At 38.9% G+C, this 27,487-nt stretch overlaps 1 protein-coding gene across 16 annotated transcripts in view; it reads left to right on the forward strand.

Moving 5' to 3' along the window:
* Positions 1-27,487, forward strand: part of DLG2 (discs large MAGUK scaffold protein 2) — a 2,208,086-nt gene that overhangs the window by 1,127,022 nt on the left and 1,053,577 nt on the right. The window lies entirely within an intron of this gene.

Here is a 27,487-nt window from a genome sequence, read left to right on the forward strand (position 1 = left end):
GTCTTATCAGAAAACTGTATTTCTCCTTTAATATGTGATTTAAGCAGGTTGGTGTCTTTTTAATGGTATAATTGTCTTAATGTGAGTGTATCTCTTAAAGTATAACTTAAATTTGTGTAAATGTCTGACATGCACAGCATTTTCAGGGGGAAAAATTCCAAGAATGACATTGTTCAGAAAGTTTCCCCTGGTTTTTGTCTCCATTTTGTTAGATTGTTTATACTGCTTTGGTGCTTATAAAATACTCCAGGGTTATTTACTTATGTATATAGCACTTATTTACATAAATGTTCTTACTTCCTGAATTGTGATTGTTTTTTTCTATCTCCCCACTGGACTTGAATTTCATGCTTGTATCTCTAGTCCTTAATACAGTGTCTGGCACTTAGCAGGTATTTAAGTAAAATAAACATTTTCTCAGGATGAATGAAAAGATGAATGAATTTATAGGAGATCTGTTTGTTAAAAGTCTTTATGGGCATACTATGGGCATGTGGGCATAGTACTATGATGAATACGAAAGAAAGATCATGAAGCTCTTATTTATACTGAAGATTAGGACTAAGTGGGTAGAAAACATATACATACACAGGAGTAGAATAATAATGCAAGGCATATGAGAAAACTAACCAGAAAATTAACAAGATGTGGGCAACAAGTATATCAATGATAGTAAGTGACTTGAACAGATTTTAATGTAAGAATGCATATATCTTATATATATTCTATATGTATGTACATATATAACTAAAATACATGTTGATTCTTTGTAATATTTGCAGAAATAAATTAATAACAAATTATTGAATTTAGCCAAATTTTATCAATTCAGTTTTCTCATTACCTATCTACTACACCCATTCCAAATAGGCCTGCATTTTTTCATCTTTGTGCTCATGCTTGTTCCCTCTACCTGAATTGTCTTTTGGTATTAACAAGACCTTATCGAGTGACTACTCTGAGCTGGCTGCTTACCAAGACTCTATTTATTTTAATAACTACCCTCTTTCTCTGCTTAGAAAATCCTTCAAGGCTCAGCTTAATTATCTCCTCCTCCATGAAGCATTTCTTGATCCCTAGAGGCAGAATTAATCAGTTCTACTTTTACAGGCTTTCATAATTTTATAAACATCTCTTTCTACTAAATCGGCATGGCAAATAGAATCCCATCATTTATCCATTCAAAAGATAGATAAATAGATGGATAGATAGATGATAGATAGATAGATAGTTAGATGATAGATAAATAGATGATAGATTGATAGATGATAGATAGATAGATAGATAGATAGATAGATAGATAGATAGATAGATAGATAGATGACAGATAGATATAGATAAATACCTACTATGTGCCAGGAATTGATACTACATTAGTGAACAAAATAGATGATTCTGGCACTTGAGGAGGCAGACAGTAAACAATAATCAAGTTAAAAAGTGCATTGTATAACATGGCAAAATGATAGGTGCTATTAATAAGATTGGAGAGTGTGGGGGAAAAGTGCTACCAAGTTTAAATAGATCAAAGTAGGCCACGTTGAGAAGGTGCCATCTGAGAAAACGACTTGGACAAGGAGGGGAGTAAGCCATGTAGAACTGCTCTCCAGGCAGTGTAAAGGTTCTGAGGCAAGAAGTATGTCTTGCTCTACCCCTGAGATTCTAATTGGTCTAGAGTGTTAATAGGGACCTGGCCATAGATATTTTTTAAAGTTTTCCGAGGTGATTCCTCTATTTAGCCAGAGTCAAAAAACACTATGCAGATGTAGGGTAACAGAAATCATCTCAAGTCTCAAGAAACCTGTATAGTTTGTGGGAGAAAGGCACAGGAACATAGACACTTGCTATTTAACGTGGAAAGTGCGGTAAGGGTCTTGGGCACAGAGTGATGTGGGAGGACTGGGTCTTTGCCCGGCCTGGAAGTTGGGGGATAGTACAAGGCTTTCCGGAGGAGGTTATGTGAACTGAGTTTTGATGAACAGGAAATAACTAAAGGAAAAAAGTGGTTGGGGGCATAGAAAGTGTGTGACTGCTCCCTGAGGGGGATCAGAGGAGTCCATGCACCTGAATTCTGTGTATCAGGAGGAAGTAACTATAAGTAATCCAATATTATGAATAGTTACAGAGATGCAACTAAAAATGTTGAAAGGGATAAGATCTTAGGGAAGCTTCTGTAAATTGTTAAGGAACTCAGACTTTATCCTGAATGAAGTGCAACTTTAAAGGTGTTTGCAAAGCCAGTGACAGGATTTGGCTAGCTCAAATGGCAAATCAATTTGAAAGAAACCCCGCTTGGAGCAGGCTGGCCAATTGAGAGTGTAACAGGTGTTGAGGAGAAGGCTGATGATGATCCTAATCAGAGTGGTTTTGTGGAGGTGGAGTAAGTGTGGAGAAGGAAAATCTCAGAGACATATTAACAAGGTGTAGCTGGACAAAATTGTGACCGGTTGGCTGGGTAGATGCTGGGTGCAGGTGGAAGAGCAAGCAGTGGGCAAAATCAGATAACGCTCAGGTTTCTGAGTTGGGCACGTGTGGGCATGATGATTCTAGTCACTAACATAGGGGACACAGAAGCAAGAGCACATTTCAGAGAAGGTTGGGGCTTCCTTGTCCAAACATGCCGCAACCGAAGTGCCAAGGGGAGCAGACCTGAGGTGATGACCATCAGGCAGACACTGTAGAGTACCATGAAGTTCCATGTCTCTCACTATGGTCCCAGGCAAAGTACAGTATATGCTACCCTGAAGCATTTACCAGATGATTTCATTAGTGTTAACATGTTCCTAAAGATCATTAGAGTCAACATTAAAACCTCAGGCAAAGAGATTTTAAAGGAGATTTTGAAGTCGAATCGTTATCAGGCTCCTAAATAGTAAAATTTAGAACATATTTAGATAAAGTCTGGTCCAAAAGGGAAGAGACCGAAAAGACAAACACTGACACCAATTTGTTAATTTGGCATTACTATTTAAGAAGTTAAATATTTTTTTTTCAAGATTCTATTTATTTATTTTGGGAGAGCGAGCGAGCACGTGTGTGTGTGAGTGGCGGGAGGGGCAGAGGCAGAGGGAGAGAGAGAATCTCAAGCAGACTCCACACTTAGCATGGAGCCTAACATGGGGCTGGATCCCATGACCCTGAGATCATGACCTGAGCTGAAATCAAGAGTCAGGTGCTTAACAGACTGAGCCACCCAGGCACCCCTAAGATTGTTTTTGTTGTTGTTTACCACTTAAGGGAAACATTAGCTTAAGGGAATAGTATGTAACCTGTAAGATTATTTCTGAACTATAAACTCCATAGCAGTAAAAGTGTAGATCTTTCTTTCCTCTTTGCTGAGGTAAAGAAGTTTTGGGGATGGTACCTGCCTTTTCCTAAATCCCAGTCAGTTTATATCTAAGTTGGTTAGTCTGTTTCACTCAATGAACCACACAGAGGGAGCAAGAGCCCCGAGTCACGACAGAAAGTTCAGCAGAGAGATGAGGTCTGGAGCCTCAGTTCTCTCACTGCTGACTTGCTATGCGACTGAACAAGTTATGCCCCTTCATGATCCTCACTTTCTTTTCTGTGGAATAAAGCAGTTGGTTGAATAGTTGATTATCATAGTCGATGAATCTCTCACCACAGCTGCCTTTAAGAAGTCTTCAAAGTCCTTCTCAGTTGTTCAGAAGGAGTTTTGTGAGTGACTCAGAGCTTGCCAGCCTGGAGCCTGAAGATGAACCGTTATTGCAAGCTAACGCTTTCACTGGAGAAATGCTAGGAGAAATGGCCAGTGCCACAAAAACTCGCAGGTTCTTGGGCAGTTTTTCCTCCTTGCAGTATCCTCCTTTGCCACAGAGACTGAACATTTGCTTTTCTGTTAAAGATCCTTCTCCTGTTATGACAGAATGTTTGTAGTTCCTGTTTAGGAGCCTATGGCATTTGGTTCTTTTCCTGAATGGTTGTGTCTGAGGAAAAGATTGTCTTTTCCTTTTTTTAAGGAAGAGTAACTTTTCTTCTCAGTAGTATTTAAGTGTAACATCATTCATGATCTATCAACCCACCTTTAATGTTAGTGGTGCATCCTTTTGGATCCCATTTCTTTCAGTAAGAAGCAGTATATAGACTTGTGTAGTGACTCTTAAAGATCAGAATTGGTGTTTTATCATGAGTCTATTTCATATTAAGTAACACCTTAAATTATTGTTAATGCTTTTCTTTAGATCAATTCACTTTTTAATTTTATGTAAGTACTACAAAAGGAAACTGGCATAGTTTGCTACTTAGTATATAAATTAAAAAAATAGTTAAGATTTTTAAATAGTTAAAATTAAAAGAAAACTTTTAAATTAAACCCTTAAAATTATCTTAGCCCATTTGTAGATCACTTACCACATGTTGGGCAACACTGGCCAAGGGAGTAGGCTGCAGGCATTCTTACTGGTTAACTACTGCTGTCCACTGCAAATGTAGTGACTTAAAACAACCACCAGTTATGTGGCTCATAAGTATGTGTCAGGGTCTGACATGTTCTACTTGTAGGCTAATAATCTAATCTGTACTGTTTCTTGGGTGATGGCAGAAGACATGTGACTCTTGGAACAGAGAGAGTAGGACTTCATTTCTTACAGCATAGAAAGCAGCATGAACACCAGTAGCATGTTGGTGTTGGTTTCTCTTGCCCCCCAAGTCCCATGGAGACAACATAGCGGGGTCCAGGGGGATGTTGCACACCCAGTAGTTTTGCATGACAACTATCAAACAGTAAGATTAGGAAATTCACCTTTTTTAATAACAAAAAGCTGGCTCTTTGTCCTGGAGGGAAACATTACCTTATCCTTCAAGGTTGCTCACTGCAAATACAACCCGGAGAAATGGCCCAGGTGGAGAGTGGTCAGAGTCTTGCATTCTTTGTATCCCCATGCAGGAGCTCTCAGGGCTCACAGTGAACTGCCTTTCCCAACATTCTGAAGGCCTGCATTTGGGCTAGGCTCAGCTGCGTAGTCTGCTGATCTAGGCTAGACTTGGCTGATCTCAGCTAGGGGCTGATGGGCTTAACATGTCTCAGCTGTGATGGATCATCTCCACATAATGTCTTATTCTTCAGGAGACTAGCTCAGTCTTGTTCACATTGCTCTGGTGACAGTTACCCCAAGAAGGAAAGAAGTGAGGCCTCTTGAAGTCTAGGTTCAAACTGCTACAATATTGCTTTTGCTGTGTTCCATTAGCCAAAGAATGTGATAGCCATCTCATTTTCAAGGGGTAGTCTTTCTCTCTTGATAGAAGATATTGCAAAGACTTGTGGCATTTTTTGCAATCTACTGCAACATCAGATCCCAAAAGATAATGGATTTAAACCTAGACTTCACTTAATCCTTCAGAATCTCAGTTTCCTCTCTGTAAAATGAGGATAAAACTGTTAACATCAAAACATTGTAAGTACAACTGAGAAAAAGCAGAGGAAATATACAGAACTGTGCTTGGGACAGTGAGTGTACAATAAATAAAAGTAGTTATTATTAAACCCAAAATAATAATAAGCACTGAAGGTAAAAATGTTTACATGCTTATTTAACCAGTTGTGGTTTACCTTCCGTGCTTATTTTCCATCCCTTAAGGGATGAACATGTTTGGAGACTGAGACCTTCCCACCACCCCACACCCCCACCACTCACTCAGTCATTCTGGTTCTATGTATTAGCTACAACTGAAATTCTGAGGCTTTTTGCATCTACATGTTGGCTCTCTTGAAGCTGTGTGGGAGTAAAGTGTGCTGGTAACCCATGAGTGGAGAAAGGGCATTGAGAACATATGACAAGAGGGATGTACACATGGGCACTTGACATTCAGTGAACAGAAGGAGGGGAGGGTATCATGCTGAGCCACCAAGAGGAAGATGTGGAAGAGAATAAGACTGGTCTCTTCAACAGCAGTTCATTGTAAGAGTTCTGTCGGTATGCTTCCCTGTGAAATGAGTGTAATACAGTCTTAGTTTTCTTCTGAATGCAAGAGGAGAAGCAGGAAGAAAAAGAGAGGAACAGGAGGAGAAGCAGAAGGAGAAAGAGAAGGAATAGATAGATAGATTATGAAGGAAAAGGAAGGAGAAGAAAAAAGAAGCAGAGGAGGAGAAGGAGAAGACTACCCAAACTAAGAGGTATCTTACCTTGTATGTATGACAAAACAAGGTTTCACCTTTCTTTCCATGTACTCCTCTTTATAGTGTAGGCCTATGTGGCCGATAGGAACACAGAGCTGGGCTATTTTGAATGTTCATAAATTGTGTGGCCTCATCTCACTATTAAATAGAAGTGCTAACTATTCTCTAATTTTAGCACATATCTTTTAAATGTCAAAAGACAGATTTTACTCCAACCCCCTTTCCTAGTCCTCAAGCTTTGAGTCACGAGGATAACATCACTCTATGAAGAAATTGGCAGAAAAGAATAGTATAAAATGCAGAGGAAATGTTTGACAAATTAATTTTAAAACCTATTTCTAATCCAGTATCTGGCCAACTAGGCGCCCAAAACGTATTTTCTGAACTAAGTTGATAAGGAAGAGGAGAAAGGAGAAAGAAAGATGTCCCCAGAGACAGAAGTAATAGAAATTAAAGAACTTCCATGAAATGTAAGGTAAAACCAATAATGCCATGTAGTACCTACTCTGTGCTAGACACTAAAAAACATGGCTGATAAAGACACAATGTTCCCATCCTTCAAGAATCTCACAATTTAGGGAGGAGAGCTAGAGATAAGAATAAATGATTATAATTAACTGAGATCAGGTCTAAGTCAAAAGTATGCATTGAATACCATAGGTGAGGCACCTCACCTTTGGAAGGGAGTCAGGGAAGCCTTTCTGTAGGAGATAACACCTGAGCAGAATCTTGAAAAAGTAAGAGTGAATCAGTTAAAGAAGTAGGCACAGAACAATATAATTAATGTCAGGAAGGAAACTGCAAAGTGACTTGGGTGGGAGGTTATCAGTAACTGGGTATATTTGGAAGCTGGGAAGTTGGGTAGGGGCTAGTTCTAGAACACCTATGTCCTACTTTGTTCCACAGATATAGATTGAAAGACCCCTAATGAATTTTTTGGTCATGAATTATTTAAAGGTCCATCCTTCCATACATCCATACCTCTACCCATTTAACCACCACCCCCACCTCATCCATAATTGAATTGTGAACACAAAAGTCAACACAGATGCTTAGTTATGGTTAGGGACTGCTACCAATTGGAGGGAATCCAAAATAGCAGTAGTTTAACAGGAATAAAAGTTTAATTCTCTCTCATACCAAAGCCCAAGTATTCAGTCCAGGCTGCCCCACAGTGTAAGGGGCCCATCTTTTCCTCTCTTGCTGATCCACCATAGATGGCCTCAATCTTAAGTGAAGATGGTAGGACAAAAAGGAATTGGGAAAGGGTGCACACCATATCTTAAGGAATGTTCCCAGAAACTGCCACAAAGTACTTCTGTTTACATTCCATTGATCAAAAGGTGTCACATGGCCACATGTAGCTGCAAGGGAGGCTGGGCAATATAGTCTATGGCAGTAATGAGTAATGAGCCTTATACTGTAACTGTTATGAAAAAAAAAACTAGGGAGTCATAAAAGAGTCATCACTTTTATATGAGTAGCTCTTAAAAAAAAACATTACACAACTCTTGGGACTTGTTTTAAATTCTTATTAAGCAGGAAGACCTCTTTTCTCAGGAAAGCTCATTCCATACCATACTGGACTGCTGACCAATGTTCCATTAAAGCTTACTTTCTTCCAACAATCGCCTGAGCTTTGTTATAGGAGAAATTTCTTTGCACCTCTTTATATATATATATTTATATATATATATATTATATTTATAAATTTTGAGGTCTTGTTAATATGGTAGAAGAAAAAAACAGACATTGTGAGATAACTCTGGCCAAGGTCAGGCCAATTCATGTTTTATACAATTTAGTAATTGTATGGCTGTTGATGGCTGCATGACACTGGAACTCAGGACCTCAAGCCTGCAGCAGTCCAGCAACAGTATTTAATTTCAACTTTTACATTTAGGAGCTACCCTTTCTTCTAACAATATCAAGCATGAGGCCTGATACACAGTAAGTGTATGATAAAAGTATGTTAAATTGAATTTACTTGCACACTTTAACAATGAGGTCAAATGCATAAAGACATATATTTTTTTCAGCCATATGTTTATTCTAATTCATTGATTAATTCATCCAGTTAACACTTACTGAGCTCTTCTTAAGGGCTTGCATGATGCTAATTGCTGGGGGAATTATAAAAATTATGAAGTTACAGCCTCTACTTTCAAGGAGTGTATAACAGAGCAGAAAGAAAGATATATACACAACAAATTTTGATCATCTAGTAAGTGCTACCCAACACTGAGGAAATACAATGGAGATGTGTTATTTCAGCCTGATTGTTGGGAGAAGGCATCACAGAGGAGGTAGTGCTTGAACTCAGCCTTGAAAGATGAGTAGGGATCCACCAAAGAATCATCAAATATACTAGTAGTTCCTTCAGTGTCAAATAGTACCTAATATCTGTTCCAAATCCAGGTTAAGCAATTTAGCCTCTTCTCCTCGGGAGACCTCATTCTGTGCCATGTTCAACAACTGACTAGTTACCTAGTTGTATACTTTGCAGCTTGTTTTCTCACTGCCTAGGGTAGTTTGAGTTTTCATGTATAGTGAATAAATCCCTTGTCACCCTCTAGGTAGCATAATCACAATCAACCATAAACCAATTATTCAATACCCTCCCTCATGCCTTTTTTCCATTCCGCCTTCCTATTCTGTTCAATAACACGTGTCTGAGGTAAAGGCTACCATTTATACCCCGCAGCTAGACATTCACCTTGTCTCATTTTCTGAGGTGAAATCAGTTTTTCAGCTATAGTAAGCACGCCCCTGGAAATGTGTCACTGCTGTTCTCCCCTCACCAGCAAGTATTTTCTGTTTTTCATCGCAAAATAGTTATGTGTTTCAGGCTTTGAGCAACATCCGAGTTTCCACCAGCTGTGTTTTGCATTGTCCTCATTTTGTATAATTAAGAAAAACAGGAAGCCAATCACTTAAGTAAAGCTGACCCTCTTCATTCTGCAGGCCCAAGAAAGGACTACATCAGGGTTTTTTATAGTACCGTTTTTACAGAATTTATCCTGCAATCCACTTGAAAGTGGAACAAGGTTAGAGGAACTGTGGCAGCATGGTGGCCTTCCTCTTGACTACAAACAGCTGTGCTTTTCTGAAACCACACAGTCTGGGGTTTAACACTCTTAGATAATTTGATTTGTCACATTGTGACAGAGGATTTCCCCTGCCATTTTTTATACCAGCTCAAATCTTGGGGGCTAAGGGGGCTTTTTGACCTAACCTTATATCCTCTGTGTGTCCAACTTTTTTACATTCTTGACCTCAATTTATATAGATATTTGCAAGTGAGTTTCCAAGGAAGCCCTAGGCTGCTATTTGGTTTTACTGAAGATTAAAACCAATAGTATGTATCTGAGAAAGAGCTTCTGATTCTCTTTTATTAGAGTTTTATTTCCTTATACAGAAGAGAAAAGCAATTACTTTACCATGCTAAATTTCATCTACAAACAGGGTTGTGTTAAGGGGTCAGTAGCACTGAATTAGATTAAATATTTATTGAGATCATATTTGTTGATCACTGTGGTCAGTGTGGATGTAAAGATATTTAAAATGTAGCCACTGCTGGGGCACCTGGGTGGTTCAGTTGGTTAAGTGTCCGACTCTTGATTTTGGCTTAAGTCATGATCTTGGGGTCGTGAGATCAAGGCCCGTATTGGGCTCTGTGCTGGATATGGAGCCTGTTTAAGATTCTGTCCCTCTACCCCTCCATGCCCCACCCCCGCTCCCCCCACCACACTTGCATGCTCTCCCTCTCTAAAAAAACAATGTTGTCACTGCCTTCAAGGAATTCATAGGCTTGTAGGGGAAGTGGTTGTGAGTACAACTAAATATAATTCATAGTAGTATGTTACATGATCTGAGTCCTATCCTCATAAGCACCTGTTTTATGATCAAACCATCTCCTATCTATATAAATTTGATCTAGAGTATCAATGCCTATCAAGAGATCCTTCCCAGCCAACATTTCAATATAAGTAATAATTGCTCATTCATTCAACAAATATGTATTAATCACATACTGTGTTCTAGGCATTGTGCTGTTTTCTTTAGGTTTGGAAATCTTCCCTCCGTGGCATCCATAGTGCTCTGTATGCCCAGGGAGCTATCATCTGTTGACAGTATTGTGTTCTAGTCACTTTAGTCATCAAATAAGCTCTGTGAGGTAGGGATTTTCATCCCCATGTACAAATGGAAACTGACTCAGTGGAATTAAATAATCTCCACAGCATTATATAGCAAATAACTAGTAGATTTACACTCAAACCCCTACAAGCATGCTGACTCTCCATTGTACTGCTTTTGACAGCCCATGCTTTCAGCTAATGGGGACATTTTATGGGTATTTTGAGTGCATGGAGTACTGATGGAAAGGGAACTATTTTATATGTCAGAGGGTTCTATTGGCAACAGTTTAACACCTATGTATAAAGCATTTTAGTTTTGGTTTTGAGTTTCAAGATCAGTAGGAAATGCTTTAAACATATACATCAGGAATACATCAGGAAGGATTAATACCAAGAAGGACTTCAAATGAGGTTAAACAGAAATCGTGACACAAGAGAGGTTGGAGACTCTAGAGGTCTTTAAAATTAGAATATATATATATTTTTTTATGTCTCACCAAAAGTCATATGGACTGGATTGTCTCTTGAGGCCATTTCAACTTACAAACTGATCACATTACACTGTGATGGTATCACTAAATTGAGTTGAAACTGCAAACACACCTAGAAAAAAAGGACTTCCTGGTTTAACAGCTATACTCCAGGTAGCTGCCACTAGGTGACGGTAGCCAGGCACTCACCTGTGTTATTCAAGAAAATCACTGAGTTGGAGACACTTAAAAAGGACTCTAGATAATATGTGGTCCAAACCATCTGCCAGTTATGGAAATTTGAGACCCATAACCATGATTAATCTATTAATTAATAGTTCTGTCAGATTGCTTTTTTATTAAAGAAAAATCCATATAAATATTAATTAAGCCACATTATATGCAGAATAAAACAAAATGGAGGTGCTATTTATAGTGATATTTAAAGCAAGAGATATTTTAAGCTTATTCGAGTTCTCTTTCTTACTTATTCCCTCTCAATCAGCCCTCCTCCAGTCTCACCAAATTAAGAAACAGTACAGTACACTCTTGGGTGGGACTCTTTTTAGGGGGCAGAAGTCTTCCTTCAGGGACATTTGCAGTATCCCCAGGGATTCTGCAAAGCCAGTCCCCTGAGGCTGACTCTGATCCAGATCACTGAAGCTCAGTGCTAACAGTGATTTAGCCAGCCTTTTGAATAGTGTTCTCACATTTTTTTCTTCTATAGCAGGCATGGAGGGGCAAGTCATTCCTATAAACATACCTAAGCTTCTATGAAATCCCTCAAAATATTACAGGGAAAGAGCATTACAGTCACCTTGTCACAGCATCAGTTAGGTCTCTTACAATAGTTCTAATCCAGATAAAATATCTGTGCTTTATTATAGCTGAATGTATTATAATTGGACTCCTTTCTCTTCCTTTACAGCAGACACAACAGAATGCAAGTGCGTGAGATTTGATGTTATATCCTCTTAAATCTGCCCTCATTTTTTAAATAAGTGATTTATAATCACTATATTAATAATATTAGAATACCTGCAATGCTTCTCACAAGTGAATATGATACATCAGTGTATCTCCACAGTACAACAGAGTACAGCTGTTCTAGCCTAGTTCCCTAAAAAATTTGGGTTAGGAATTTGTCCACTGGAGAATGAAAATTACTTTCACTAAGATCATGTGTCTACTTAGAGGCAGAGCCAGGAACAAGGTGCAAGAGTCACTGTACTCATTCTGATGTTCATTTAGCTGCTTTTCTTAAACTTTCTGGAACTAAGAGCCAGCTATGCAGGAGTTGTAAGAGCAAAACTAATTTTAGGGTCTGCCTTTTAACTGCTTCAGCCTGAAACAAGAGATAGCATCTGAATCCCATCTGTCAGCGATGCCACCTTGCCCTGTGCTATAACACATTTTGACCCTTTCATTGAGCTTGCAGTGCTACTGCTCACAGCAGAAATGGCAGGTTCCGAAGGAAAGCATGATTTATTCCAGCTCTGGGGATTACTGTCAAAAGGTCATCCAGTCCTTACATTTTACTAATTATGTTAGAGGAAGGCCTCAAAAAATGTCAGGCTTTAAAAAAAAAATCAACATATATTTTAAACATAATACAAAAATCACAATAGTATTATGCATAGTGTTCCCTGCATGTATGGACATGTTGTGGGTGTAGATTCACTCATCCATTTGCTCATCATTATGTGTTGCAATGCCCTACTGTCAGATGTAGCTGGAAAAATCCACAGGTGTCCGTAGATCCTTTTTTTATTCACTCAGTCAACATGTATTTAATTCGAGACTGTTATAGTCACTGTGTTAAGCACAAGGAATGTGGCCTAATAGTGAATGGATTTTTATAGAATTATTACTGAAAATAAACTTATTTAAATGGAGTTGGATGATGGTTTAAAAAAGGTTGTATTTTTTTTCTTCTAAGAAATCAATTAAATGTTAAAGTTTTTTTGGAATCCTTATCATACGTACAAGGTGCATCAATTCTGCTAACTGCTTGGAGGAATATCAAGAAATAGAAGATGAGATTCCTGTTAAAATTAATTTAGCTGTAAGGCAAAATACATACATCTCTTAGATTCTTATTTAAATAAATTATGCAAGCAATTTCAAAATACCGTGATATAATTTTCAAGCTAACTCTTATAAGCATTGAGAAATAAAATGTAGAGGGAAAGAGCCCTTTCAGATGAGGCAAACCCCTGAAGGCTTCATGTACACCTTGGGAGTCTGAGTTGAGTTGAACTCTCCCTCTAAAACAAGTTAGTATTCCAAATGCAAAGAAGGAAGTGGGTAGCAACATTTTTCTTTTACATTTACTAGTGTTTTTAAGCCAGGCATTAGGTAGAGACTTAGTCATAGGAAGAGTTGGCATTAGGTTAGTTCTTAGAGGACCTCAATGGTAGTCATTGTTCAGCCTGTGAAAGTCATGAACAGAGGGTTGAACCAAAGGATGTCTTACAGTTCCTTCCCACTCCGGGGTCACTGATTCTATTAGATATTGCTTGATATTGGAAAAGTGTATCTTCTTCAATGCACATTTTGCCCCTTTATGATTAGCACAAGTCCAAACTGCGAAACAAATGCAAGGCTAAATTATCTAAATGGATTCTACTTGATTGAAACCTAGTTGCTATTTCATTTGACATTTATAGTATTCATCAACACTTAGGAAGTAAAAAAAAAAATAGTGTCCATTTTAAATCTTCAAATTAATATGTATTGTGTACCAGGTGCATGGTCTATTCTAGATACTTATTAATGAACAATTTGCCTTTCAAATGTTTCCTCAGCAATTCAAATGAAATGCTACCCATATTTTCTAATACATGTTTCATTCTTGCTATAGACTGTATAACAAATTATATTTCACTCAGTTATTCAATACATATTTAACGAGTACCTGTAAATAGCAAGTACTGAGCTTACAAGATGCAGGGGATATAAACATAAATGAAATGCTTAACTTAGTCTCCTTCCTCAAGAAGATTACAGTCCAGTGGAGGAGTCACACCTATAAATAAATCAATTACATTTCACCATTATTAGAATTTAAGCTAAGAGCATTGGAAAGCACAGAAGAGGGAACACTGGCTTCCTGGGTGGAAGGCCTCACAGACAGGGTAACATTTAAATTGAGTCTCAAAGAGTGATGGCAAAATGGCAGCCCTCAAGTTATAATGAGCACATAGATGAGATGTTTGGTAGCATCTGGCATCATGGAATACATAAGCTAAGAGTCTCATCCATGACAGGAGGTTATTTGATTCTTACATCGTAGTTGTAGAAATAAGAAATAGTGCAAAGTATTTAGCATAGAGCCTAGAATAGAATAGATGATCAGCTAGGGGTAGCTATCATTTATATTACCATCCAGACCTGTTGAAGTATATGTATTGATACTCACTGGTACATACTCCAAATGTCAGTTGTACTCTTTCTTCATAGCTTATATTATGTCTGTCATTAAGAAGTCATTTATGCATTTACTGTCTGCCTTCCCTACCAGACTGTAAACTCCATGAGAGAAGGAAATAAAATTATTTTGTTGATTATTGTATTCTTAATATCTAGCACAGTGCCTAGCACATTTGAGATATCCAATAAACATTTTTTTGAAAGAATATGTAATGATAGGAAGACACTAGTAAGGAATGGTCTATTATTAGGAAAATACAGTGTCAAGTCATATGAAAAAGTGTGAGTACTCGAACTCCAGAACATTTTTTTTTCGTTTAGAGAGAGCGCACATGCCTGTGCACACAAGTGGTGGGGGGTGGTGTTCGGGAGGGGCAGAGGGAGAGAAAGAATCTTAAGCAGGCTCCACACCTAGTGCCAAGCATCCTTCACACCCAATGCCAAGCATCCTCCTTCTCATGACCCTGAGATCATGACCTGAGCTGAAATCAAGAGTTGGTTGCTTAATTGACTAAGCCACCCAGGCACCCCCAGAATATTAATTTATTAATTTTCCCTCACAGCAAAAGAAAGCACCCAGACTTCTTAGACTCCTAGGTATTACTTTTTTTTTTTTTTAACTCCAATGTATTTCATCTGGAGCTCAGGTCCAGCATACCCCTCGGTTTCTTCTCTCAACCCTGCATTACTATCATCCATAAATTAGCCTCAAAGGGGGTAGTCCATGGGTGGCCAGAGAAAATAACTTTGTGATTTTTCTGTTGCTTTTGACATAAAAAGTAGATTTCATTCATTTTATTCTATCTCCCCACAACCCTTAACATTTTATAGGAAGACTCCTCTCCTCCTTCAACCAATATGCCATGTCTCATGGAAAGTTTATTAGAGGAGCCCATTCAGATCCCCTGGGAATTCATTACTTTCCAAAGCCATGATGAAGCATTATTCTGAATAAAATTAAGTTCTATTTCTTCCAATTAACAGCAGATGATGAAAGTGCCTGCCAGTTCTGTTGCCTTTCAGCTGGGTGTTTTTCTCTTGCTTGGTCATTTGTAAAATGTGAGCCCTCCTAATGGGGATCTAGTTATTCACTTGAATTAATGAGTTTCAGCTGAATTAATAGTGCCTAGCACACTGTGGGTATTCAATAATAGTCAACAGCAATTTGTATGCTGACTTAATGTGCTCCATTTGAGAATGTTGGCTAAAATCAATATAATGTGACTTTCCTACTAGGTTTGACTTAAATAAAAATATCAAGTTCCCAAATTTGGGGTGAGAATATACACAGTGTTTTACTTCTCGGAAAATAGCTGAAAGAGTTCTGCAAATCTTTTGGGAAGAACTTCTTACACATTTCCAAAAGGTATACAAGATCCTGCAGCATACCAGTATAAATATTTTGAGACTTAGATTCTTTGTCCTGGAAGAGTATCTGGCACAGAGTAGGCCTTTATCAAAATAATAGCTGAAAATAAATAGCAGAAGCATGTCATAAGCAATATGTTAGGGCATAGCTCATTACTTTGCCCCCAGTAGGCACTCAATAACTAGTGATATAATTAATTTTGAATTAAAATAGAATAAAAATTTTAGTGTAAGTTAACACAGAGAGGAAATCTTCTAGGTATAAACCTAAGAAGATAAGATGCAAAAAAAGTACTCATCAGGAAAGAGTTACATTCACAGGACTAAAGAGGTGAAGTTAGCAAATTCAGATTACGGTGCAGCATATGGTGCCTAATGCCTTATGGCATATATTTGCATGTTGAAGCTTTTAATTAGAAGGAATTATAATTCCACTGAGATACTTTTAGTTCTGGACTGAGAGCCTTAAAAAAAATCAATATTATGTGCTTGTTAAATTATAACCTTTGTGGAAAATCAATAATATGTTTGCTGAGAAAAATATTTGACATGTCAACTGAATTTTGAAAGCTTTTCTTGCCAATGGCTAAGCCCAGTGATTTATTTAATCACACTCATTAAGTGAACTACTTTATTATATCAGTATATTATACTGATTTCCATATAAAAACATTGCCTGTTTCCTGAGCTGTGCCATCTCCCCAGCTCCCCTTGGCTTACCTCCTCATGGGCAGAAGCAAGTCTTCTACCTCTTGTTTACTACCAACTCAGTGCTTACTTTTAAATGAGTTTAGTTATAATAACAACCACAGTAATAATAGATAAAAATTCTAACAATATAAGCACTGGGTTCCATACTGTACATACTGATGGAAAATGTGAATTGCTTAAAATACTGACCTTTATACAATATTCATTCATTCATTCATTCATTCATTCAGCAAACTAGTTAACATTCACTGACACCTACCAGCTGGCCAGGCAAAGCCCAAGGCTCTAGGACAGAGTCAAAGAAAAATCTATCATGACTCCCTGTTGGTAAGTAATGTTTGAGGAGAGAGAGACAAAAAGATTAAAATGTCATAATAAAACATGACAGCTCTAACAGTGCTATATAAAAATGTTTTAGGGGCTTAGAGGAGTCATGGATAACTGCTGGAGGAAACCCTGACATCTTCAGTAGGGTGGTATTGCAACTGGGACTCAAATTCATGCTTCAGTTGAATAGGTAGAAAAGAAATGGGAGAGTGTTCAAAGTCAACAGTCCTCACCACACATGTGGGAGGAATTTGATGTAGGCAGATAAGACCCGGAAAGATGGAATGTGCAGAAAATGGGAGAAACTCTGTGTGTGTGTGTGTGTGTGTGTGTGTGTGTGTGTGTGTGTGTGTGTGTTTAGAGTGGGAACAAAGTAAGAGGAAATGAAGCTAGAAATTCAGGTTCAAGACAGTTTGTAGAAGGTCTTGTATGTCAGGCAAAGGAGTCTTGAATGTGTGCTATAATTAAAGGGAGCCAAATAAGGATGCTCACAAGAGCACTGACAGGTTCTGAGTTTTATTTAAAAAAAAAAAAGAAGGAAAAGGACTTTTTGATTACTCCTTTATAGAAGGGAGAAATGGGTAAATATTATGATATTAAAATATGCAAGAAGCGTGAATATTATATCCATAAAGAACTGCTAGGGAATAAATTCTTGCTTTATAAACTTTCTAAGAACACACTTTCACTCAGCCCTCAGCGCTGAGCTTTAAATTTGAGGATGCTTAGCTTGCCACCTTGTGGCGGAAGCAAGATTCTGCACATGAGGGATGTTTAATCTGAGAAATAAACCAAACCCAAATCACTTAGTGAACCAAACTATTTGTTCAACTTTATCTTGTGTATTTGAGATAAAGAAGCAAAAAAAAAAAAAGACCCTTAGAATGAATATTAATTGTTGCAAAGATAAAAAAATCAGAGAATGATCCTTGACTGCTTTCTCTCTTTCATCTCTCATGTCCATAAACCCTGTTGATTCAGTTTTCCAAATAGATCTGATATCTATGCAGATTAGAAGCATTTTCCTTGATAATGCCAGGTTTGCCAAGAATGGGCATAATCATAGCTCTTATTACCGGTGGGGTATAAATTGGTATAATTCTGATGATAGATACAATCATTTTGGAACAATTTGGTTGTCTAGTAATGTTGAAGATGTATTATAGAGTAATATAATCCAGAAATTCCACTCCTAGGCTTATGCCCCGATGAGATTCTTACATATGTGTACCAGGAAATATATAGAAGAATGTCATAGCAGTACTGTTATAGTTTTGTTAGTCCAGAAGGGAAAACAATCAAAATATCGTGAATGTCCTTAAGCAAGAAAATAGTACATTGTGGTATACCATACAATGAAGTACTGTACAAAATTAAATGAACTTTACCTGCACACGTCAACATGAATGTGCAATTTCACAAAATTGCAGAAGGAGAGCCACAATATGAAACGGCTTATGTGAAGTTCCCAAACAGACCCAAACTACACATATTTGGGGGATACTACATCAGTCAATGTTTTGCCAGAGAAACAGAGCCAGTATATATAGTATATATAATTTATTTTAAGGAATTGGCTTACGTGATTGTGGAGGCTGGCAAGTCTTAAGTCCACAGGGAAGACCAGCAGGCTGGACACTCTCAGGCAGGAGCTGAAGAGCAGTCCACCAGTGGAATTTCTTCTGAGAAATCTCAGTTTTGCTCTTAATGCCTTTCAACTGATCGGTTGAGTCCCACCCGCCGATAACCCCAGGTAATGGAGTGTTATCTCCTTTCCTTAAATTCCACTGATTGTAGATGTTAACCACTGTTAGAAAATTCCCTCAGAGCAACATCTAGATTAAATAATGGGTACTATAGTTTAGCCAAGTTGGCACATAAAACTACCACAGATACATATCTGTATAGTAAGACCATTGAGGAGGAAAGCAGGGAATTGTGAACACAAAATTTAACAGCTGCCTCTGTGGAGAGGGAGATAGAAATGGCCAGGGATGTGCACCCAGGGTTTCTACTGTATCGATAATACTCAACTTCTTAAGCTGAGTGACAATTTTTTTTAAAGATTTTATTTATTTATTTGACACACAGAGAGAGAGCACAAGTAGGCAGAGCAGCAGGCAGAGGGAGAGGGAGAAGCAGGCTCTCGGTTGACCAGGGAGCCCAGGGCGGGGCTCGATCTCAATCCCAGGACCCTGAGGTCATGACCTGAGCCAAAGGCAGTCGCTTAACCAACTGAGCCACCCAGGCACCCCTGCTGGGTGACAATTACAGGGAGTCTGTTACATTATTCCTTATAGCTTGTATAGCTTTGATACAAATTCATGTATGCAAGAAAAACTTCACAATGAATTTTAAATACAATTTTTATCAAAATACAAAATAATTACCTTCTAAGCATGTAGAGCTCCCTCCCCACACACACACCGTATAAGCTGGGGAGTTTGGACTCTTATTTTGCCCTCAAGTATTTTAACCATTTAGGGCTATCGCTATGATCTAAAACAGAAAACTGAGTCAGGAAGAAAAATTTCTATCTTGAAGTTAAGTCAATGCTCATGTCTATTAAAAACAATCAGGGGGCCATTTTTGCTGGGAGACTAACACACATTATCTAATCCCCGAGGTAGATTACGTACAGTTGCTTAAAGTCCACCTGCTACCAAACCTCTTCCTCGTTCCTCCCAGGCAAAAGATGAGCCCAGGTGAGAGCTGATTTCATCACCAATTTTCTTAAAATTCATTTTGTTGTTGTTGTTTCTTGAGGAAAGATGTTAAAAGGTTGAAGGAATGAGATACATGGGCATTTGGAATGTTTTTGTGGGTGAGTGAGCAAAAACTTGGAGTCTGTGGGCCTTGGATATTTCCTCACTATAGAGAGTGCAGAGGCAGGGCTCACTGCAGACTCTGCTACATCCCTGTCCAGGTACCAGCATGGGTCCCCTAAGAGCCTCCCAACTGGCTTCCCTCCTTTGTCCTCTCCCCAATCCAGTCCATTCTCCACAGGCAATCAGAGTGAATTTTAGGGTAAAAAAAAACAAAAAAAACAAAAAAATCATGTAATATAAAATTTGCCATCTTGTTGTGAACAGATCTCCAGAACTTTTTCATCTTGCAATTCAGAAAGTCTCTGCAAATTAAACAACTCCCCTCAAGCCCCTGGTAATCACCATTCTACTTTCTGTTTCTATGAATTTGACTATTCTAGATACCTGATATAGGTGGAATCATACAGAATTTGTCTTGTTGTGACTGGCTTATTTCACTTAGCAAAATGTCCTCAAGGTTCATCCATGTTTGCATGTGTCAGAATTTCATTGCCTTTTAAGGCTGAATAATATTCCATTGTATGTACATACCACATTGTGTTTATCCATTCATCTGCCCTTGGACATTTGGGTTGCTTCCACCTCTTGGCTATTGTGCATAATGCTGCTACAAACACAGGGATGCAAATATCTCTTCCAGACCCTGCTTTTAATTCTCTTGGCTATCTGCCCTGAAGTCAGAATGCTGGATCATATGGTAGTTCTATTTTTAATTCTTTGAGGGAACAACCATTTTTCCATAGTGGTTGCCCCATTTTAAAATCCTACCAACAGTGCAAGAGTAGGCTTTTTAAATATAAATCAGATCATATCACTTTCCTGTCAAAACCCTCTATTGACATCTTATGTTTTTCAGAATGGGGGCCTAAATCATTTCTGAGGGCTAGACAGTCCTGTGTGGTCTGCCCCAGTTTACCTTTCCTGCCTCAAATCTACTTCACGTGTCCTTCCTCAGAAAGCTCTGTCAGTCCTAGAGCCCAACAAGCTCTTTCCCAGCTCAGATGTTTTCGTGGTTATTCTTCCTTTTGTCTGGAATGTAGCCCACCTGACTCTTTTTGGGAATTCTCTCAGTCTTTAGGATTCAGCTTGTATATCATCATTTTAGAAAGTGTCCCCTGACCTCCTCTACTGAATAAGTTTTCTCCTTTGTGCTCTCTTAGAGTACCTTCTCATTTCCTTGACCATCTGGAATTATTTTGTTTATTTGTTAGTTGTGTTTTGCCAGTCACTTCTACTAGCAGGGAAGCTCCATAAGAGGAGGAATATTGTCTGTCTTGTTTATTATTGAATCCTAGCAGTTAGTGCCCCTCATAAACCTACAGATAATTCTGTGTTCAAGATTGAACAAGTCTTATCCAAATTAAGGAGGGGGTAACTATTTTTAGGCGAAAGAATGGCATGCTTGAGTAGCTTCCCTGGATTGTTAATTTTTCATATCTCAATAAAACCATTACAAGAAAGAAGAAAATAAGACACACAAAGCTGAAAATGTATCCATGAACTGAATGGACTGACATAGGTCCCCAAATAGAAGCCAGAAGTTGCTCATAGCTTTAAGAACTAAGTTTTTTATGATGAAGAAGGAATGTATACCAACTGACCTCTATTAGCCTTGCCAAGTCTACTAGTTTATGAAAGTCTAAATTATACAAAAGTCTAATCATTCAGACCCTGTTCTCATGGATGATAAATTTATCAGTTATATTTCGGATTTTGAATTGACTATCTCAAGCAATTTAATCTTCAAAATTCCCTGCAATGTTAGTTCCATGTTGCAAATTTTTTTTAAAGATTTATTTATTCATTTTTGGGGGGGATGGGAAGGGCAGAGGGAGAGAATCTTTCAAGCAGACTCCCCGCTGAGGGAGGAGCCAGACTCGGGGCTCAATCCCACAACCATGAGATCATGACCTGAGCCAAAACCAAGAGTTGGATGCCAACTGAACAACCCAGGCAACCTGCAAAAATTTTTTTAAAAGATTTTATTTGTTTATTTGAGAGACAAAGAGAACACAAGCAGGGGGCCAAGCAGGGGGCCAAGCAGAGGGAGGGGGCCAGGCAGAGGGAGAAGGAGAAGCAGTCTTCCTGCTGTGCGAGGAGCCCTCTGAACAGGGCTTGACGCAGGACTCGGTGCAGGACTTGACCCGGGGCTCGATCACAGGACCCTGAAATCATGACCTGAGCCAAAGTCAGATGCTTAACTGAGCCACCCAGGTGCCCCTCCATGTTGCAAATTTTAAAGGGAAGTTGACAAGCTTACTTATATTGTAGCACATAAACAGTGATCTCCTTTTGCTAATATTTCTATGACTTAGAATAAATTTAATTTCTCTCTAACACAACTGTTTAAGGCTCTGTATGAAGCTCTCTAGAGGAAACAATGTAAGAACCTTCCTTCAAGCATTTTAATACTTCAAGATATTATGCTCTATTATCATTCTTCCTTGACTTTGAACCTGATGTTCTTTGCTAGCAGCCTTGCTGCCTCTTTGCCTAATGCCTTTTCATTGTATAAGATAAATTAGAGGTGTGTTATTCTCCAGAACCATCCTCTTATGCCCCCAAAGCTAGGTTAAGTGTGCTACCATGGGAACCTTTGTATACTATACTGTAATGTGGCATTCCGTCAATTCTAAGATGCACTTTTAAAATATTTAGCGTCTCTGAAATGAGAATGTGTCTCATCAGTGACACCCTCAATTGATTAAATTTGTTATTCTCAGCTACTGAAAAGGGAGTTTATGGAGGCTGGGACTGTGTTTCATCTCTCTAAATATTTTCAGTGTCTATTACATTGCCTCACTAACCCACCATAAGTGCTTAACAAAAGGACAGATGGATAGAAAAACTACAGACTCAGTGATGGACGATTTCATTACGAGAGCAGTATAAAATGAAGATAAAGAGAGGTTATATCTGCTTCGGGAGATCAGAAAAGATGCCGTTTGAACAGAACCTCAAAGAGAAGGGTATTTCCCATCCGTGATTCAAGGATCATTTAAGGCAGAAGGAAGAGCAGAAGAGGGGAAAGTAGGAAAGATGAGTGAGACTTCAGAAAAAAGTTGTTTGACTAGTTTGAGTAGAATGCAAATGGGTAAAGAAGCACAGTCAGGGAAATTTGGAGAGAGATTACTAGTGGCATGAATACTCTGCCAAAGTGTGCATGTTCTGTTCCCAAGCAGTAGTGAACTAGGGGAGGGCTTTAAAGGGTGAGTGATATGGTGAAGTTGTGCTTAAAGATGTATCTGGGGTTGACTAGCTGGATGACTTGGCCGGTAGAGAGAATGCAGATAAGAAAACTAGTTACTAGGCTGCTCTTATTTATTTAACAAACATTTCTTCAGCACCTATTGAATACCTGACTCAGGTGTTATGGCAATAAATGATTCAGTCTTTGTACTGAAAGATCTTAGAGTCTATAAAGGTAAACAATCAAACAGGCAAAAATTATAAAATAAAAAATATCCTGTGTATGCACAGGTTGCTATGAGTGAGTCCTGACCCTAGTCTGGGGTTGGGCACAGGTTAACAAGGGAAGTAGATCAATTAAGGAGGCTCCTGGGAGGAGGTATTATCCTAGCTGAACCCTGAAGGTGAAGAGATGGCAAAGGTATCTGGGAAGTAGCAAAGTCCCAGTGCAAAGTGCAAAGTCCCAGTGGTGATATATTACTCTTACTCTGAATTACAAATAATTCAGAATGGAATGATAAGTTGGCATGGTTGGGGGTGGATGGAGAGGTAGGGAAGGGAAGGTTGGTGTGTTGGGGTGGGGAGAGGCAAGAATGTGATTGGAAAGGGACTTAAGAGGAAAGTGCAATATTCCGGAGAGAGGAAACAAGGGCCGGCTGGACAAAGGGCAATAGAGGTGGAAAGAACAAGAGTCCTTGCTGAAGTAGAATCCATTTAGCTTACACTAGACTCATTCACTTGGCAAAACGTACTAAATCCCTCATACTTGCCAAAGGTGTACTGAGATGGCTAGTTAGAGAGTCACTGCTTTCATCAAAGAACTTTCAGTCTGACGTGAAATCATTTTGGCCTTGACTCTGATATTAGGTATCATGTTCTGCCAAGTGAGTCAGGTTGATCTTACTCTGGAAGTCATGAGAAGAGAAAGATGCTGGAGGATCATCTTGATCTATATGGTTTTGTATTTGGGTGACCAGGGAAATGGCAGTGTCATTATGTGGGTTATTTCTATTTATACTTCCAGTTGTATCTATGGCCCGACAAGGATAAAGGGAAGCTTAGAGACCTGGACTTTTAAAACGAAGAGCCAAAGTATCTATAATACTCAGAATAAATACCTGATTCAGAGACTAAGAAATGCATAATATCTGAGAGACAGCACAGTGCAGGATTAAAGGTAGGGATTACCAGGATAGTGCAGTATGAATCTCAGCTTCTCCACTAGTTGTATGAACAGGTTACTTAATTTTTTCTCTGTCTCTAATTTCTCATCTATAAAATGAGGGAAATAAAATAGTAACTCATTCATAAGTTGTTGTAAGGATTAAATAAATTAATACTTATGAAGCACTGATACATGTGTATGCCACACCATAGGCACTCATCTGAAAGATGACTCTGTCAGTTCCCAACACGGTACCAGGACAAAAAAATGAGAAAACTTTCTAGGTTTTCTTGATTTGGGACTTACATCTTAAGGTTGTAATAAGCACACAATAGCATTCTTTAATTGTGTATTTAATTGCATACTCAGATGCCTAGATTAAGTATAAAAATGTCTTCCCAAGAGAAAATTGTCTTATTTGGAGGTTAAGCCACCATAACCAACCATGAATTATGAAGCAACTGTATTTGAGGAAATATTAACATTTTTATGACAGTATCAGGTTTCCAAATAATCCTCTTTGATTAGAACTCACTGCAAATGAGATCAAAATCAAGGCCATACCTTCTGTCTCAATCCTTTACCTGTTCCATGTTCCACAGTCACTGAGGCTGGCTTATCATGAGGGCTTATGGGACAAATGCAGCTGGATAAAAACAGTTAGATGGATCCAAGCCCATTTGTACCACCCACGGAGATAATTTGGAGTGGTTGCCCACTTGGGCCACCTGACATCTTCCCATGGAGATGACAGCTGTTCATGCTTGCTGCTGGGTGAAGGAAGCACATTAAAGGGGAAAAAAAGAGAATTCAGGCAAAGAGCTATATTACCTAATGCAACTAGAATTTAAGCTCTAAGAAGTCATACATTTTTACCTTTTTTTTTTACTACTGTATTCCTAGCACCTACAATTTAGTGATTAGTACATAATGTGCTCAATAAATACTTTGTTGAATAAAAAATGATGATATTTCCTGTTAGGAAGCGATTTTACTCTCTTTAATATCACAGTGGAAGCACATGCCAATAGGCTGACTAGGAAATCTCTGGAACAGCCTGTCAGAAAGAATCTGGGAGATGTTCTGGAGTCAAGTGGGCAAGTGGTCTAATCTCGGGAGGTCAGTTATGGATGGAAGGCTGGAGCAGGTGCCAATTCCACAGCAGATTCTGAGGTCCAGAAGCTCAAATGGGTCAGGAGAGTAGCTTGACTCATCAACCAGTGGTGGCAATTTCCACGCTTGCATCTAGGACTGTTTTCTCCCTCCCTGCTGCACAAAAATGGTAATCATAGGCACAAGACACCAGGAACCTTGGCTCAGGAGGAAGCATGGATAAAGAGGGAAAGATGGCCTCACCTATGGAAAAGAAACTGAAGCTTAGAGCAGTAGAGGCAAGGACTTCGCAACTCAGTGTGCATCTTCAGAGAGTTTGCACTGACCTACAACGATGCTACAATGCTTGTAGAAGTGTGCAGGAGGCCGGCTCCGTGTGATAGGGGTAAGGCTGAGCTGAGTCCATGCATGCGCGCACGCATGTGGTGTGTGTGTGTGTGTGTGTGTGTGTGTGTGTGGTGACCCTTCTGACAACACTTAGATATGACACTGACACAGAAATAGGAAGAAGCTTAGAGTTCCTAAGCATCAGTCAGGAGTCAAGACCTCTGCCAAGGCATTTATGCATATTATCTCACCAATTTCCCATAGCAACACTGTTATGAGTATTATTAGCCCAATTTCACAAATGAGGAATCTGAGTTTCAGAGAGCTTTTGTGCTTGCCTGAAGTCACATTGCTGACTGGTGGCAGGAGCAGAATTTAAACTCAGGACACTAAGGTGCAGGGAATTTGCATCACTTGATGAGGAATCCCAATGAAATAATCATTTCATCTTTTCCTGGCCCTGGGAGCACTGAGGACACACTTCTGGCCTCGAACAGTGACTGACTCACCGAAGCTGCAGCAGCTGTCCTGCTAGCAGTTGGAATCAGACAGTGACTGCCCACAAGTTCTTACTGTCCTCTCTCACATCCAGTGGCATTTATCCCGGCAGAATTATTCAGACTGTATTTGAATTTGTGCTTCAAATGGACAAACTAATTGTCGAGACTGTTCATAAACCATTGCTTTGATTTCTTGGTAACAAAGCAATTTGACTTACAACTCTCTTACTCCCTAGCAAATTCCTTCCTAGCTCCCTCTCCTTCATTTATCAGCAGGCAATCACCCTGTGGCCTTCAACCAGCTCTCAAAGTTAACTCAACTCAACTTGGAGAAACCTTTTCCAGGGCAGGAGAATCTTCCCTCACCACAAACCTTCCTCATTACAACAAAGTAAATACTTGATCGTGTCTTACATGTTCTATTTTGTTAATTATTTTTATTCTCCAAGTAATACATGTGGCTCAAAACAGGAAATTAATAATCACCCAGAGACACCACTGTCAATACAGTGTGTATTCTTTTAGACCTCTTCCCTGCCTTGTATACACTTTATTTTATTGTGCTTCTCAAGGTCGACACTTGTCTGTGTGTCCAGCTGCTGCCCGGGAGTTTAGAGAGCCTTGGGTAATTACTTGGGATGGCCGTATTCATGTTTTGCTCTAACTCAGTACTGGCAGAGTAGGGGCAAGGATCGGGAACCCACTCACTTCCCTTCTTGCATGTCACAATTTGTCTTCCTCTCAACTCCTTGCTCTAGAAAGCCACCAGTCAACACTCCTTCCCAGGTGCCTCACACCCAAAACTTGACTGATTCTCCCCCAAATAATTCCACTTCATTATGGCTACATGTGAACCAGTTTTTTACTTCATTATTGAAAATCTTATGTGGTACTGTTCAGTAATGAGATCTCCTATAGAATCCAGACAGGTTTCTTGAGCATATGCTATTTCTAGGATGTGCTAGGTGTGGTGGGGTACACAACAGTCCCGAGGAACTTACATCTCCACCAGCTGTAGTTCAGTTCGGAAACATTTATTGGTGGAATGCTTGCTGCTGGTGGTACAAAAATGAATCAAGATGTTTTTATATTTCCATGAGAAAAGCAGATACGTACATGTTTAAAAACAAACAAACAAAAACAGTAAGAAAAAAGAGGGATTCTAAGTGTGTCAGTCATGAGAGCCACGGATAAAGGACACTTTGCCAAACCTGGGTATCCAGAGAAAGCATCTGGGAAGAAATCATATGTAAGTTAAATTTGAAGGTTGAGCATTTGCCAGTTGAAAGACAGTTGGGGAGGTTATCAAGGTAGAGAAGACATCAAGAACAAAGGATGGGCGGGGGATGTGTCTTTTTTGTTCACTGTTGTATCTCTAGCACTTACAATGTCTGGCACATAATAGGTGCTCAATACACTTTTTTTTTTTTAAACAGTACAGTTGGCCCTTTAACAATATGGGTTTGAATGGCACAGGTCCACTTATACATAGATTTTTTTTTCAATAAATACAGTACTGTAATGAATTTTCTCCTCCTTATGATTTTCTTAACATTTTTTCTCTATCTTCCTTTATTATTAGAATACAGTATATTATAACACACAAAATATGTGTTAATTGACTGCTTATGTTATCTGTAAGGCTTCTGGTTCATAGTAGGCTATTAGTAGTTAAGTTTTGGGAGAGTCAAAATTTACATACAGATTTTTGACTGTGTGTGGGTGTTGTTGCCCCTAACTCCTGTGTTGTTCAAGGATCAACTGTATTATTCACTATAGTCA

This window comes from Zalophus californianus, chromosome 11, assembly GCF_009762305.2.
Source record: "Zalophus californianus isolate mZalCal1 chromosome 11, mZalCal1.pri.v2, whole genome shotgun sequence".
Lineage (NCBI taxonomy): Eukaryota > Metazoa > Chordata > Mammalia > Carnivora > Otariidae > Zalophus > Zalophus californianus.